This window comes from Erithacus rubecula (genome assembly GCF_903797595.1).
Source record: "Erithacus rubecula genome assembly, chromosome: 23".
NCBI lineage: Eukaryota > Metazoa > Chordata > Aves > Passeriformes > Muscicapidae > Erithacus > Erithacus rubecula.
The window spans coordinates 1,260,293-1,274,637 of NC_136675.1; the positions used below are offsets into that span (position 1 = coordinate 1,260,293).

At 50.2% G+C, this 14,345-nt stretch overlaps 1 long non-coding RNA gene across 1 annotated transcript; it reads right to left on the reverse strand.

Annotated features, from left to right (window-relative positions):
- Nucleotides 1-7,969: 7,969 nt before the first annotated feature.
- LOC306811861 lies at nt 7,970-9,795 on the reverse strand. Its single transcript, XR_013776754.1, has 2 exons — nt 9,056-9,795; nt 7,970-8,649 (listed from the first exon to the last, which is right to left on the reverse strand). It is a non-coding gene; the product is annotated as an uncharacterized lncRNA (long non-coding RNA).
- Nucleotides 9,796-14,345: the final 4,550 nt, after the last annotated feature.

Consider the following 14,345-nt stretch of genomic DNA (forward strand, 5'->3'; position numbering starts at 1 on the left):
AGGAGATTTGGGCAAGGCATTAGGAGCAGAAGGGTGAGCCAGTGCCTTCCCAAAATTGCCTTCAGAAAGATGGTTTTTGTATGATGCCTGGAAATAACCACAGCACCAGATTCTTTGTGCTGTGGGCTAAAAGCTCCATAGGCTGCTTCAGAGGTGGCCCCATTACAGGGGTAAGTGAAACGACTGTAAATACAAACAGACTTGTAATTAATCATGCTCTGTAAATGTGAAGTCATTATCTGTACATCCCTGGAAAAGTAATTATATCCAGCTTTTCAATAAGAACTTGGAAAAGCCTAAAGAGTTGAGTTCTGGAAATGTCATCCATCTCCATGTAGAAGAAGGGCTGCATATTTTCACATATTAATGCAAGTTAATAGAATGTACATGAGTGAGTTCTAAAGTTGTAAGTTAAATGCCTCTTCTCTGCCCAGGGATTTATGAAAGTGTTTTGCAAACTCTTCTGATATTGGACACATCCTGTGGTGCTGTGTTTTATTTTCTAGCCAGTGGCCATAAGATGGGATCTGATTTACAGATCTGTCCTCCACTGCCATGTACAGCAATCCCTCTTTGCCTAACTGGGCTCATGGGTGCAGAGCTCCATGGAACGAATTCTTCTTTCCAAACAACAAAACCCAAACAAAACCCAATTGAAGGGAACATCAAGTCGACCACATCTAGCCAAAGCACAGCTCTGTGAAGTTTTATGCAACTGAAAGTCCACAGAAACACATCCATGCTTGACTGAAAATATCTGGGAAGATGACATTGCCTGCTGTATTTACATTCCTGATGCTCCAGCAGCCACTTGGGGAGAGGAAGAGCAAGAGGAGGAGGAGTAAAAGGAGGAGGAGGAGCAGGAAGCAAGAGACTCCAGACCTGGGGGCAGCACTTGCCAGAAAATATTGGGCCATTGCATTTGCAGCTTGGACAGTGCAGTGTTAGCACAGGCCAGGCAGGAGATCTGCACTAAAGTGGGTTTAATGTCAGCCTATGTCTGTAACACACACTGTGAGCAGAGAGCTACAGGGAAGCTGCTCAATCTCATAATATCCAGCACTCAGTGGGTGGCTCAGGCTGGGGTCAGTGCAGCCAGCAGGAATTTTTAGCAGCCAGAAACATTCAGGAGAGGGACTTTTGCTCTGGACCAGCTGCATCTGGTCATCACTTGCTCTTCTTGGTCACATCCTTTGATCAAGGTACAAATCCTGATGGGAAGAGTGGACTGTCTTGAAGGATTATCCCAAAATGCACCAAAAAGGCTCATCCTTCTATCTCTTCACCAGCTTTCAGAGAGTTCCTTGCATCAAAGTGTTTTGGTTTGTCATTTCAGTTATATCCTAAATTACTAAGCATTAATGCTTGCTAATGTTGAAGCAACAGAAGTAAAAGCTAAAGTACTGAGGGGATGAGATATTTTATAGAAATACAATATTCTGAGATTGCCTTTTCATTTCAAAATGAGCCATAACATTTCCAGCTCCACATTCCTCTTGGGGGGGAGGTAATTTGGATTTTCAACCTTTCTTGCCTTGCCAGAGAAGGCAGGGAAAGATTTGAGACAGGCTGAGCTCTTACTGGCAGCATCTGTGAAACCCTGGTGGCTTGAGGCAGAGGTGGAGGGATCCTCCTGATGTCTCATCCTACACAAGAAATCCTCTGGGAATCCAATGAACCCATCAGGGCCAAATCTGAACTCGCCAAGGGAAATGCATTTTAGACCCTGTTTAATCAAATTGCTGAACTTGTCACTGCTCAGGAGCAAGCTCAGAAAGGGGCAAACTCCAATTGAGGGGAAAGAGCATCATCAGCTAACGAACGTGGTCGATGGGATGATGGGATGACATCTCACTGCAGAAGCCCTCAAGGCATTGTCACTCTGAGGGGATGGAGCACACCAGGGAAGCACTGTCCTCCATCCATCCCTGAGCCATGCCAGGATCCACATCCCAAAGGCTTCTGTTCCTTGTTCCTCCTAAAATCACACCCTCATTAGCACCAGGCCCTCATTAGTAGCTTGCAGGGGAAAGGTGCAGTCACCTGCTCCAAGACTGAGGGAGGTAAACCACAGGTTCTGGCAGTGTCTCTGCTCCTCATTCCCGCAGTGGGACACGGAGCCATCCTGTACAAAAGCTCTTCCCAAAATGTTTTAGTATCCATTTTGGTGATGCAGGAGCTGAGTCCATCACACAAGGAAAACTGCATGACTCGGGTGCCTGGGCACCCATAAGACAAAAGTGTGCTTCATCTGCCTCAGTTCACAGGCTGAGGACACATATTGGATCAGAGCATTAAATGGCCATTATTGGCAATTCAGATACCTGAGCCCAGTGTTGCCAAAATACAGGGAATATCCTCACTGAAAAGGTGTCTCCTGCTGTGCCTGAGCCCCAGCTCTTCCAGCAGCCAGAGAAGGCTCTGCTTCTGCTACCAAACTGCCAAAGGATTAGTAAATTTTAAAAAACCAAACCCAAATCAGAATAAAATCATCACTTAGTGCAACATTCACAGCTTTTTCTTGTGCTTTCAAGTTGGCTACTGAGGTCAGGCAGAAGCAGGAGGAGCCTGTGCAGTGCCTCAGCATGAACACATTTATCTGCTCTTTGGCCCATCAGCTGCATCTCTGGAACATTATTGCATTTATCCATGTCCCTGTTTCAAATAACATCCAGGGAGCTGAGACTTCAGGAGGGGGGAGGACCTGGGCAAGATCCCCTGGAAAGGGAGATCAGCCCAATCTCAGCCACAAAGCTTTTTTGTTTGGAATATTCTATTTCATGCCAGGATACAAACTCGTCCTCTGCAGCCCTTTCCTTGACAGATTTGGATTCCCCCCACTCACATCACCTCACAGACATGGAGCCAGTGCATACAAGAGCTTATTCCACTTTCTGGAGCCTGGGAAGATGCAGAATGCTCCCCCAAACCTCCCAGCAGGGCTGCCCCTAAGACTTTTGGGGGATCTCAGCCCTACACCAGAACCCCAGAACCCCAGCATGACCCCCACAGATCATTTCCCCCCTGTTCCCCAGTCCAGATGCAGGGCTGGAGATGCACCCTGATCATGTTTAAGCAAAATTAACCTGTGGGGGCAGGGGCAAAGAGGGGAGAGTGTGATGAGTTTGGAGATGTGGGACCCAAAAGGCAGGAACACCCAGGCATTTAACAGCAACTTTTGGGGAACTCATTTCCCTCTGCTCCGCTCAGACATGGGGGTTTATCTTGGACAAATGGTCTTCTCTCCCCTGGAAACCTCCTGGCTGTACACTGGATTGAGGTGTGGTGACCTCATTGAAAGCCATGGGGCTGGGATTCATCCAAAGGACACATCTCCACCCAAAGGGCACTTTCCTACCTAAAGCAAGCTGGAGCTGAGCCTGTTGGCCATATGGTGCAGCCAGGAGTAGCTGGGAGGAAGGCTGTGGAGACTTCCACAATTTAATCTTTGCAATTTCGTCTCTAAAGTGAAAAGATCAACAGGAAGAAGAAACGGAGAGGGGACATTTGCAGGCATCCTTCTCCTTCCCTGCTGGGAAGATGGATGATGAGGATGGGCACTCACCACACCAGTTATTTCCAGGAAATTATTTGGGCTCCAGCACCTCCGTGTGCTTGACCTTCCCAGGTCACTGAGAGGCTCCATAGACAGGGAGCAAGAAGAGCTATTAACTCTAATGGGTGGGAAGTGGCCATGAATAAATCAGCAGCATCTTTCCAGCCATCAAAGCCTGAAACTCTCCTGTATGGAGCAAAGAGCAGGTGGGAGACAGGGTGATGCATGTTTGGTTTATGACAGGGGTTATCCAATGTTCTTACAAACCAACCCAAGAGACTTGGCCCCACAGATCCTCACCCTGCTGCCATGGGGGGATTTTGGACCTCATCCCCCAGCCCTGAATAGAAATCCCCTCCCAAAGCCACTCCTGAGCATCATGGAGAGAAGCCTTTCCCTTTGGAATAGCTCTGGGCTGCATCTGTGCAGGGCTTTCATACTTCCTTGCCCTTTTGATGTCTTAGATGAGAGACAAGATGTGGAGAAGCACCACAAGCTGAATATCACCCTAACCAGAGACATGCTTCTACCTCCAGCCATCCAGCCTGGCTCCCGTAATCCCAAATCCCAGGCATTAGACATTTAATCTTACATTTTATCATTCTCCTCTTACCAGAGGGTCTGAAATTAAAAGGGAAGGAGGGAAGAGCTGAGCTCCTATGAATTTAATTGGTTCTGGGTGGTGGATAAGAAGAAAGGAGAGAAACACAGCAGTTTCTTCTGCTGGCTTTGCCTGGTGTTTCCTGAGCAGCTGTAACTATTCTAGAATAGGGGAAGGGATGCAGGACTGGGGAGGAAGGGACAGAACCAATGCCCCCTCCCAGGACAGAAGAGGAGCTCGTGTTTGTGTCTCAGCTGGCCCCAGGCATGTGGAGCTGAGCCAGCAGCCCATGGACATCATTTTCCATGATGCAAACTGGGAGGGGGGAGAGATGCTGAGGCAGGGCACGGATGAGGCAGCGTTTTGGTGCCTTCAGTGTCTTCTCCTGCCATGCAGAAAAGTTGGAGGCATCTCCCCTGCCCTGGGGAAGGTCCCACTTGGGCTGTGAGCTGGATGCTGAGCGCTGGAACCAGGAGTGGGATGGACAGGGGACAGAGCCGAGGGGATGGACAACAATGAACTTGGGGCCAGGGATCCCCATTTCCAAGCACTGGGAGCTGACAGCAGACTGGATTTGGCTGTGGCTCCCAGAGGGTACATGGAGCAGGTCACAGCTCCTTTTGTTAATGTCCTATGTGTTCTGGAATATGAATATTCCAGTTTCCATTCCCTCCCCTCAGCCTGTAACACATCTTTGGGACATATCAGTTTTTTATCCTAGAAGTGCCAGAGCAGGATACTGAGCCACTAATGCAGGATATTGCAGCATCTTACTTGTCATCCCTGGATCCTGCTGATGCTAATCAAAAAGTGTGTTGCCCTGGTTAATAAATGGACTTATTTAATTACTATTGGCAGAACAGATAATTTTTAATTGCAACTCTTATCCCCCAGATGAAATGAGAGGCTGTACTTTGATCTCAACTGAAATAACTACAGGTATATGTTACATATATGGATATTTTATATATATATAGCAATGGATTATGTTCTAGATGAAAATAAGCAGATCCTCAGCTGACTGCAAATGAGAAATAAGCCCAAATGGTTAAGCTGTAGCCCCACTTTTCCATACTTATCAGGAAAAAGCAGGATGTAGTAGTTCCAGCATCCCACAACAGTGACTGGGGAAGTGACTGGCTGGAGAAGGTCAGTGGGAACCACAGGCTGGGATGCTGCAAGATTTCCCCACTGCCAGCCTGTGGGAACTACTGGGAGAAGATGAGTTTTGGAAAAGCCTCACGTACTTAAAGAATAGTGCAGCCTGCCAGGCACTTAATGCAGCCAGATAAATGGAACTGCCAGCTGGAGCTCAGCCAGGAGAAACTGCCTGAGGCAGAGGCTCTGGGGACAGGGATGATCTTGGGGATAAGGCAGGACACTTCTGGAGCTGACACTGTGAGTCTTTCCTTGTGTGGGCATTTAGAGGTTTTGGAAACAGAGCAAGATGGGGAGGTGGGGTGTCCATGTGGTGCTGGGCAGGATCCCCAGCCAGGGTGTCCATCCTGGAGAAGGGAAGGCTCCAGGAGATTTGAGAGTCCCTTCCAGGGCTGAAAGGGGCTCCAGGAGAGCTGAAGAGAGACTTTGTACAAGGGCCTGGAGGCACAAGACAAGGGAGACTGACTTCCTACTGCCAGAGAGCAGGCACAGGTGGAACGTTGGGAAGGAATCCTTCCCTCTGAGGGTAGTGAGACCCTGGCAAAGGTTGCCCAGAGAAGTTGTGGCTGTCCCACCCCTCGAAGGGTTCAAGGACAGGTTGAATGAGCCTGCCCATAGCACAGAGATGGAATGGGAGAAGCTTTTATGCTCTTTTCAAAGACAAATAATTCTGAGATTCTGTGATCTAGGGAGATGGCTTAAATCAGGGGAATCACAGAATTATTCAGGTTGGAAAAATTCTGAGACCATTGAGTCCTAACCCAAACCATTCCCCAGCACTGCCAAGGCCACCACTGGCCATGTCTCCAAGTGACACATCTGCACGTCTTAAATCCTTCCTGGGATGGGGAATCCACCACTGCCCTGGGGAGCCCATGTCAGGGCTGGATCACCCTTTCCTGAAGAAATACTTCCTCATATCCACCCTGAGCCTCCCCTGGCCCAGCCTGAGCTGTTCCCTCTGCTCCTGTCCCTGTCCCTGTCCCCAGAGCCCGACCCCCCCGGCTGTCCCCTCCTGTCAGGGAGTTGTGCAGAGCCACAAGGGCCCCTGAGCCTCCTTTGCTCCAGGCTGAGCCCCTTCCCAGCTCCCTCAGCCACTCCTCATCAGACTTGTGTTGCAAATACTCCACAGGTGCTCAAGAGACATCCTGGTGTCCCCAGCACCACCTGGGCACTGGGGATGGGGCACAAAACCAGCGGCACCAAGAGGTTTCATGTCCCACCACCGGCAACACCCCAATTGTGTGAAGACCCCCAGGGGCGCCTCTGTAGGGAAAAGGGGCTGACAAAGAACATTCTGCAGCACAAACTGATCGTGAGAAGCAGGCTGTGCCTGCTGCCAGCCAAGCATCCTACACACCGTGCTCTGTATGGCAGCGATTACTGCTGGAAAGGGGAGCTGTTAGCACTGTGAACACACAGACAGACAGACAGACAGACAGACACACACACACACACAGACACACAGACACACAGACAGACACACACAGACACACAGACACTCACACACACAGACACAGACACACACAGACACACAGACACACACACACACACAGACACACAGACACACACACACACACACACAGACCCACAGACACAGACACTCAGTCACACAGACACACAGACAGACACAGACACACAGACACACAGACACACACACAGACACACAGACACACAGACACACAGACACACACACAGACACACACACACACACAGACACAGACACACACACACACACACAGACACACACACACACACAGACACACAGACACACACACACACACACAGACACACACACACACACACACACAGACACACACAGACACACAGACACACGCACACAGACACATACACTCACACAGCTCCCCCGAAGCCCCCGCCCCTCCTGCTGCTCAGCCATCCCCACAGTCGGGCGAGCCCCGAGCGCTCCCAGCGCTGCCCGGGTGAGTTTGTGCCGGAGGAGCCGCGATGGGCAGAGGATGGCTCAGCCTTGGCCTGCCCCGTCCTGTGCTTCGGCTCCTGCAGAAACATCCCGAAGCCGCCACTGCAGAGCCCGGGACAGGCGCTGTGAGCTGCTGCTGGCCCGGCACAGGTTCGGAGGGGGTGCCTGAGCGCACAGGCATTTACGAGCGAAGCCAGGAATGCTGTTTGCAATTAAACAGCCCAGCCCTTTCCAGAGCAGGACTGCTTCTCGCCCCTGAACCTCAGCGAGCTTCGAAGTCCTCGGCTGGAGTTCCTTGGCACCGGGTGAGTTTTCAGCCCTCCTCTCCAACAGGTCTCTGGAAGGGACTCGCTGGCAGCACGAGGCAGAGCTGAGGAGGCTGATGCTGGAATTCTGGAGGGGAAAGTCCATCAGTACCACACTGTGCTCAGTTTCACATCGGGAGCAGCAGCTCCCGCAGCCCGTCCCGGTCCACACTCCGCATCCACAGTGGCAGCGAGTCCCGGCAGCGCCAGTCGTGGGATAGTCACAGCTGCACAGGCAGCAGCAACCATGAGAAATGCTCTTCATAATCCCTCTGGAGGGGATTAGGCCATACTGAATGCAGAAATGGAGACATTTTATGGCCACCTAAGGACTGAGCAAGGGAGGAGACACCAGCAAAGGGACCCATGAGAGAATGAGTAGAAATAACAAGAAACTGGGATGGGGGTTTGGGAGCAAAAGGGATAACTTTCATTTAGGTAACCTGACACTGTTTGTCGCAGTAAGTTTTCAATTACAGACTGGGTAATGGAAAATCCTGTAATAATTATGTCCATGTTGTAGTATTATGGAAAATGCTGTTAATGAGATTGGGGCTGCACTGGGCTCCTCCAGAGAGCAGAGGGGCAACATGCACAAGCTACCCCATGTGCCCACTCCCCTCCATCCTCTTCTGCTCCCCACAGAGATTCCAGGGTGTGGGAATCTCCTGATGTGCAAAACACCATCATGTAATGGGGAAAGGCCATGGGTTTCTCCCTAAGCATGAGCTGGAGGGAGTCAGTGAATGTCTCAAGACATGGTGGCTCTGGCAGAGGCTTTCCAGCCCTCTGATCTTCTTCAGCTTCATCTCCATCAGTGAGATTTTTTTTCTGGGGATATTTCTGACTCCTTCTGTGTTGCTTTCCATGTCCCACTGAATATTGCATGTGCTATAGTTCCCCAAGGACCGATAGTCTGAAGAAAGCTGACTTTCCTTCTAGAGCTGCTAAATGGCACCTCTCGCCTTCCCTGGCGTGATCAGATCTGTGCATTTGCCACTGGTTATATTTGCAGGCACTTTTGGGTGTGATTAGCAGCTGAACACTGTCAGGGAGTCAAACTTAGGAGTTAAAGCCTCTCTGGGGGCTGCAGAGGAAACAAAAGCAGCCATTTTCCTTTCCACAGAGGCTCTTGGTGGAGCTCAGCACAGATGGGTGGTGGCAGAGCCACCCTGAGAGGTCTGAGCCACCCACCAGGGTTCCAGTCACCCCTGGGGGCCTGAGCCACCCACCCCATTTATTCCCAGCCCTCTTGCCATGGGGTGTTTAGATGGAGATCCTGACCCAGACAGAGCATGAAAAAAGGAGTTGGAGCTAAAAACAGAGTAAAAAAGGGGAAGAAACAGTGCCATGGGGCCTTCCAAAGCTCTGTTCCTTACAGAAGTGCTTATAGAGATTATTGAACCTAATTTATGTAGATCTACACTGGCACTAGAAGAACTTAGAAACTAATTAAACAGCAACTGAAGAACAGCCCTGGCCTTGGATCTCACCCAGAAGGAAGCAATTCCTGGGAATCCTGAACCAAGAGGGAGCTCAGCTGTTAGAATGCTGCTTAATCTTCTTAGAGATGATATGAAATTTGGGGTGATTTTCTGGAGAAAAGAGAAACGAATTACCTCACAAATCCTGGAGTTCTCCCAAGGCAACAGTGCAAGCTCTTTTGGCATCAGTGGCCCAGGGGAAGGGGATCGTCTGCCGAGCAATGATTTTTGACAAAATGTTAAGTAGAAGAATTGGATCCAGTCTCCAAGTGACTGTGTCTAGATGAAATCCACGGAAAAAAAAAGAAGGTGCCATTTGGGAGAGCACTTTGCTAACCCTATTAATGGGGACTGGAGCAATTATACACATGGCTGTAATAGGCAAGAATATAATTAACACTCTGCCACAGCTGAAGTGGTGATTTTATGAGTCCTGATGAATCTGAGCTCCCATAGGAATATCAGGGTGTGGGTTTTTTCCCTCTTTTGGGACTATTTCATGGTCTCATATATAACTACTGATTTTTTTCCACCTGTGAATTTAACTGCTGCCTGAGCAGCAGTGAATTAAGGGACCCTGTCCTGTGAGGACAGAGCTCCACCACACACAGTGATGTGTGCATCCATTTGGCTGGGGATGCTTCCCAGCTGATGCTTTCTTAGTTATCCAGCATTTGCTGAACATTGCAAGGAGCTCTTCTAGGTTAATCATGCTCAGAGCCTGGGTAAGCAGCCATGAGGAAAGAGGAGAGAGGAGAAAAATCTCGCTGTGTTATTATAATAAAACACACAATAAATACAGACAGCATTCCATACATCCTGTCTGAGGGAATTCACCATGCCTGACCTCAGCCATCCCCTGGGCTCTTCTGAGAGTTAAGGGAGAAAGTCAGCATTTCCACACATCTAATCCCAAAAGAGCTGTGTAAGGAGAAGGGGATTCCTTCATTTCATCAGATGATGATTCCTCCTGTGCCCAGAGCCAGAGCTGAGGTACCTCAGACAAAACCTTCAGTTTGTGAGGGGTGAAGCCCCTTGAGACGAGTCAGGCTTTTGACGGTGCCCAGAGCATCTCTGGCGCACAGGAGATCACATCCAGGCTGTCCCGCCTCATTCCCAGCCCTCCCTCGCGTGCAGGGAGGGGGGATGAGAGCGCAGCCGGAGCTGCTGTCCTCGCTTGCCCTCGTGCCGAGCCCTGACACTGCCCGTGGCCGCTGCCGCATCCCCGCAGCCGCCTGGGCGATGCTCCCCCCCAAAGCAGCAGCGGGAGGGACCCTCGGGGCCAAAGCAAGAGCAGGGGAAGGTGAAGGCACCCCCTGTTCGCAGGGTGTCTCTGGCAGAGCGAGCCCGGCCCCGTGGGATCAACAGGAGACTTTGTTTTCTTTATCCCTGCCAGCAATTAATCAATTTTACTGCAAAACAAAGCTGACTCTTGGAAGGGGAGGTCTCCTATTTTAAATCTTGTTTCAGGGGAAGTGGTGGGTGATCTTGAGCAGACACATCTTAAAGGGATGTAGATGCTACTGCTCTGGCTGAGCACCCTGGAAGGTCATGGAATCCCAGAATGTCCTGAGCTGGAAGGGACCCACAGGAATCATCCAGCCCAGCCCCTGTCCCCTGCCCAGCACCCCAGCAATCCCCCTGCCCATCCCTGGAGCTCTGGCAGTGCCCATTCCCTGGGGAGCCTGGGCAGTGCCAGCACCTGTGGGGGAGGGAAGAACCTTTCCCTGAGCTCAGCCTGAGCTGCCCTGGCCCAGCTCCAGCCCTGCCCTGGGTCTGTCCCTGTCCCAGGGAGCAGAGATCAGAGCTGCCCCTCGGGAGGAGCTGCAGCCCCCAGGGAGCTCTGGGCTCAGTCTCCTCTGCTCCAGCTGAACACTCCAAGTACCCTCAGCTGCTCCTTGTGGGCCCCTCCTGACCCTTCGGCATCCTTGTAGCCTCTTTTGGATGCTTTCTAGGATTTAAATCAAACAGCACTTGGAAAATTCACTTTAATACATCATATTCCTCTTCAAAGATGAATTACCTGCTTTCTAACAAGCAGAAGGTCTTAAACATATTCCCAGCTCTTCCCACTGGCAAAGCTCATGCAGGAATATCACATCCATTTCATATGGGTGCTAGAATGTTCCTGAGGAGGGCCTGAGCTGCAGCACTGACCAGGACCTCCATCACCTCTCTATAAAGACTGTGAACCCCTGATGTCTTTGGTGCTACTTGAGCATCTCTCGAGGGTGGGTGAGAGCCAAAGCAAATGGTTGAGCCATGGCCAGTCTCCAGCTGGGCTAGATATTGATTTTTGGGGACATTAACATATTATTCTCCTCCTGGTTATCACCACAAGCTCTTAGTGGTTCCAAGTGGATGGGGCTATTTTGTCTGTGGTCATGTCCAGTCCTTTCCTTTGTTTCAGGGGCAAACCCTGTATTTTTATCCTGCCTGCAAGAAAGTTCCTTGGCTCCATGATCAGAAGCTCCAATTCAAGTTTATAAAGGTTTTCCATTTGTAGTGGACTTACAACATCCAGCTGGAAATACAATGCTAACATACAGTAGAGCCATCCACAGCATTGCTCTTGGTTCTTAATGGAATTTGCTTGTAAACAGACATAAACAAGCATCAGCTTCAAGGCAAGAGAAAAGCTTTGGTGGCTCTGTCCTGGGGAAACCTTGTGCAATAGTAAAAAAACCCACAGTCTGCTTCCTGCCCTGCTTACAATGAGTCCTCATGCACATTTTATAAAAGAAACTGCCTGGGTATAAAAAGAAATGACTCACTGAAACTGGTAACACTGAACACAACTTGGTTTTGATCCCAAGCCAAAAAGGCTTTATTTATTTGAAATGTAAATAGTTCCTTTATCAACTGCCTGTTTCAGGGGTTGTTTAGGGCAGTTTCCTTCCAAATAGGTTGCTCAGCCCAGAGTTTTGCAGAATACTGGGAAACAGAGAAGGCAGCAAGGAAGATGCAGAAACCCTGCTGGCTGATTTATGGCGAGTGGGAAGGGGGCCTCCCATGCCTTGTGAAAGCATTCCCAGAGCTGCCTTTGCTGCTCACTTGTTGCTGCAACAAGATGAGCAGCGTGGCTCGTGCTGCATCACCAGCATCGCTCCCGTCAGCATCAGCTGCAGCTCCGAGGCTCTTTCTGCCCCCAGCCCAGCCTGATCTCCCTGGGGAGCAGTGTGGGTGCCCTGGGATCCAGCAGATCCCTGTGTCATCCATCCCTGCAGCCTCTCCCCTCTGGGGGCCCTGGACCCCAGCAGATCCCTGTGTCATCCATCCCTGCAGCCTCTCCCCTCTGGGGGCTCTGGGATCCTGCTGGCTTTGGGCTGCCCTGCCTCTGGTGCTGGGGACACACAGAGCTCCTGCCTCCAGCTGGCCTGGGGGGATCCAGTGCTGCTTGCTCTGCTTTACCCTGGGCTTTCTGCCATGGCAAGGGTCTGCAGCCTGGCTCAGTGGGAGCAAGGGAGGCTGAGATGCTGCTGCCCAAAATCATCTTCCTGCTGTATTATGACAGGATTTGGAGGAGCTGGAGGGAAATCCATGGATCTGCCTTTACCCTGCTAGGCCCAAGGGACACAGGTCAGAGGAATTTGAGGAGTGGATGGTGTTGGGAAGGAGGGATGGTGGTAAAGAGAAGGGGATGCCCATGGGGTCACATGTGTGTGGAGCATTTATTAAAAGGATGGTGGGATAGTGGCAGAATTAACTGATTGCATGAAGAAGTGATTGATGGGGAATGAATATCATAGGGAAGAGAAATCCCACAGGCACAGCCTGGGAGACAAAAAGAAAAAAACTCAGGGAGAAAAAGGTAGAATGTGCTACTGAGCTCTGAAGATTTAATCTGATTAATTCCTTCAGCATGTTGTGTGCAGGCAAAGTGCAAGGAGGAGAAAAACACCAGTTTGTGGGGAAGGAAACAAAAATCAATGTTTTACCTGTTGTGTTTCTTCTGAAATGAAGAGCAAGATCTTCCCCAGTCATCAACCAGCAGCACAGACATGCTTGGGAATGAGGAAATTTATATCCCAGCTCTTCTCTGGCCTTTTTCAATTCCACCCATGAGAGAGATGAGTTCAAGACAGTGTGAAAACCATCTGGAGACTCATTGAATAGTTGTGTGGTCCCACTTTGAGCAGCAGAGACATAGCACAGCCCTGCTCTGCTCCTGCCAGGGATAACAAACCCCGGGGCCACGGGCTCTGGGCACCTGAGCCTGGAGCAGAACATCCTCTGGAGATTTATGAGCCTGCACAAAGCAGCCCCAACCCACAGAGCTGCTGGATTCCAGCACAGCCACAACCCCAACCATGAAACCAGCTCAGTTTGGAACAAGGGTTTCTGAACACCCGGGAACTTGAGTCAACTCAAGTGCTGAAAGGGACACAGACAATGCCCTGGTTTAAAAAGCTCCTTCAATTGCTGCAAAAAGCCACTCTGTGAGCCAGAAGGACCCACTGCTGATGACATGTGAGGGGACCAGTTGCATGATGGTGAAGCCATAACTTTTTTTGAGGACAAAACACACAACTGAAGGCACCCTGGTCCAGCATGGGAGTGGGTGGGAAGGGGTTTCTGGGAGGAAGGCCAGCACTTCTGGGGGCTCTGGCACTGATACCCTTCTGCAAAGGCCTTCAGGACATTTCATGAAGAAACAGCTTGGAAATGTTCCAGAAGCAAATGTATCTGACTCCAAAAAATATCTTGCTTACATTAGAAGTGTCTGGATGGTGAATAATGCAGAGAGGAGAAATTGTCATGGGGCAATTAATAAGCTGAGGCTGTACGTGGTGGCAAGGAGAAAAAAAATACTAGGGGAAGTGACAGGCCAAGTCAATAAATAGTGGAGTGTTACTTGAGAAAGACCTGGCACTTCTGCAGCTGGCTGGGCAGAGCACAGCAGCTCTCTTGAACCCCTCCAACACTCCATTTTTCTCTAATGCCACCACTCTCCTTTTCTCCTGAAACTGGAATTTGCCCATCAGCTGCAAAGTGCAGGATGGAGGCAGCAGGTTCCCTCTCCATCCATCCCCACATCCTTCTTCCACTGGGTTGGGCTGTCAGGGGAGTGTAGTGGTTTGTCTTTACAGCTCCTGCTCCTGAGAAAGCTGTAGGATTTGAGAATTTCAGGTGTCAGATGAGGTTTGTTGTGGAAACCAGGATGGTGCAGTATCCAGCCAGCGTGAGAAGGTGAGAGCTGTACCCCACTCCTTGTACACCCCCAGCTAACAGCAGGTTACCTGATAAAATGAGAGGCACCTCCAGTTCCTCCAGTGAGTTTGCAAACCCCACTGAGCAT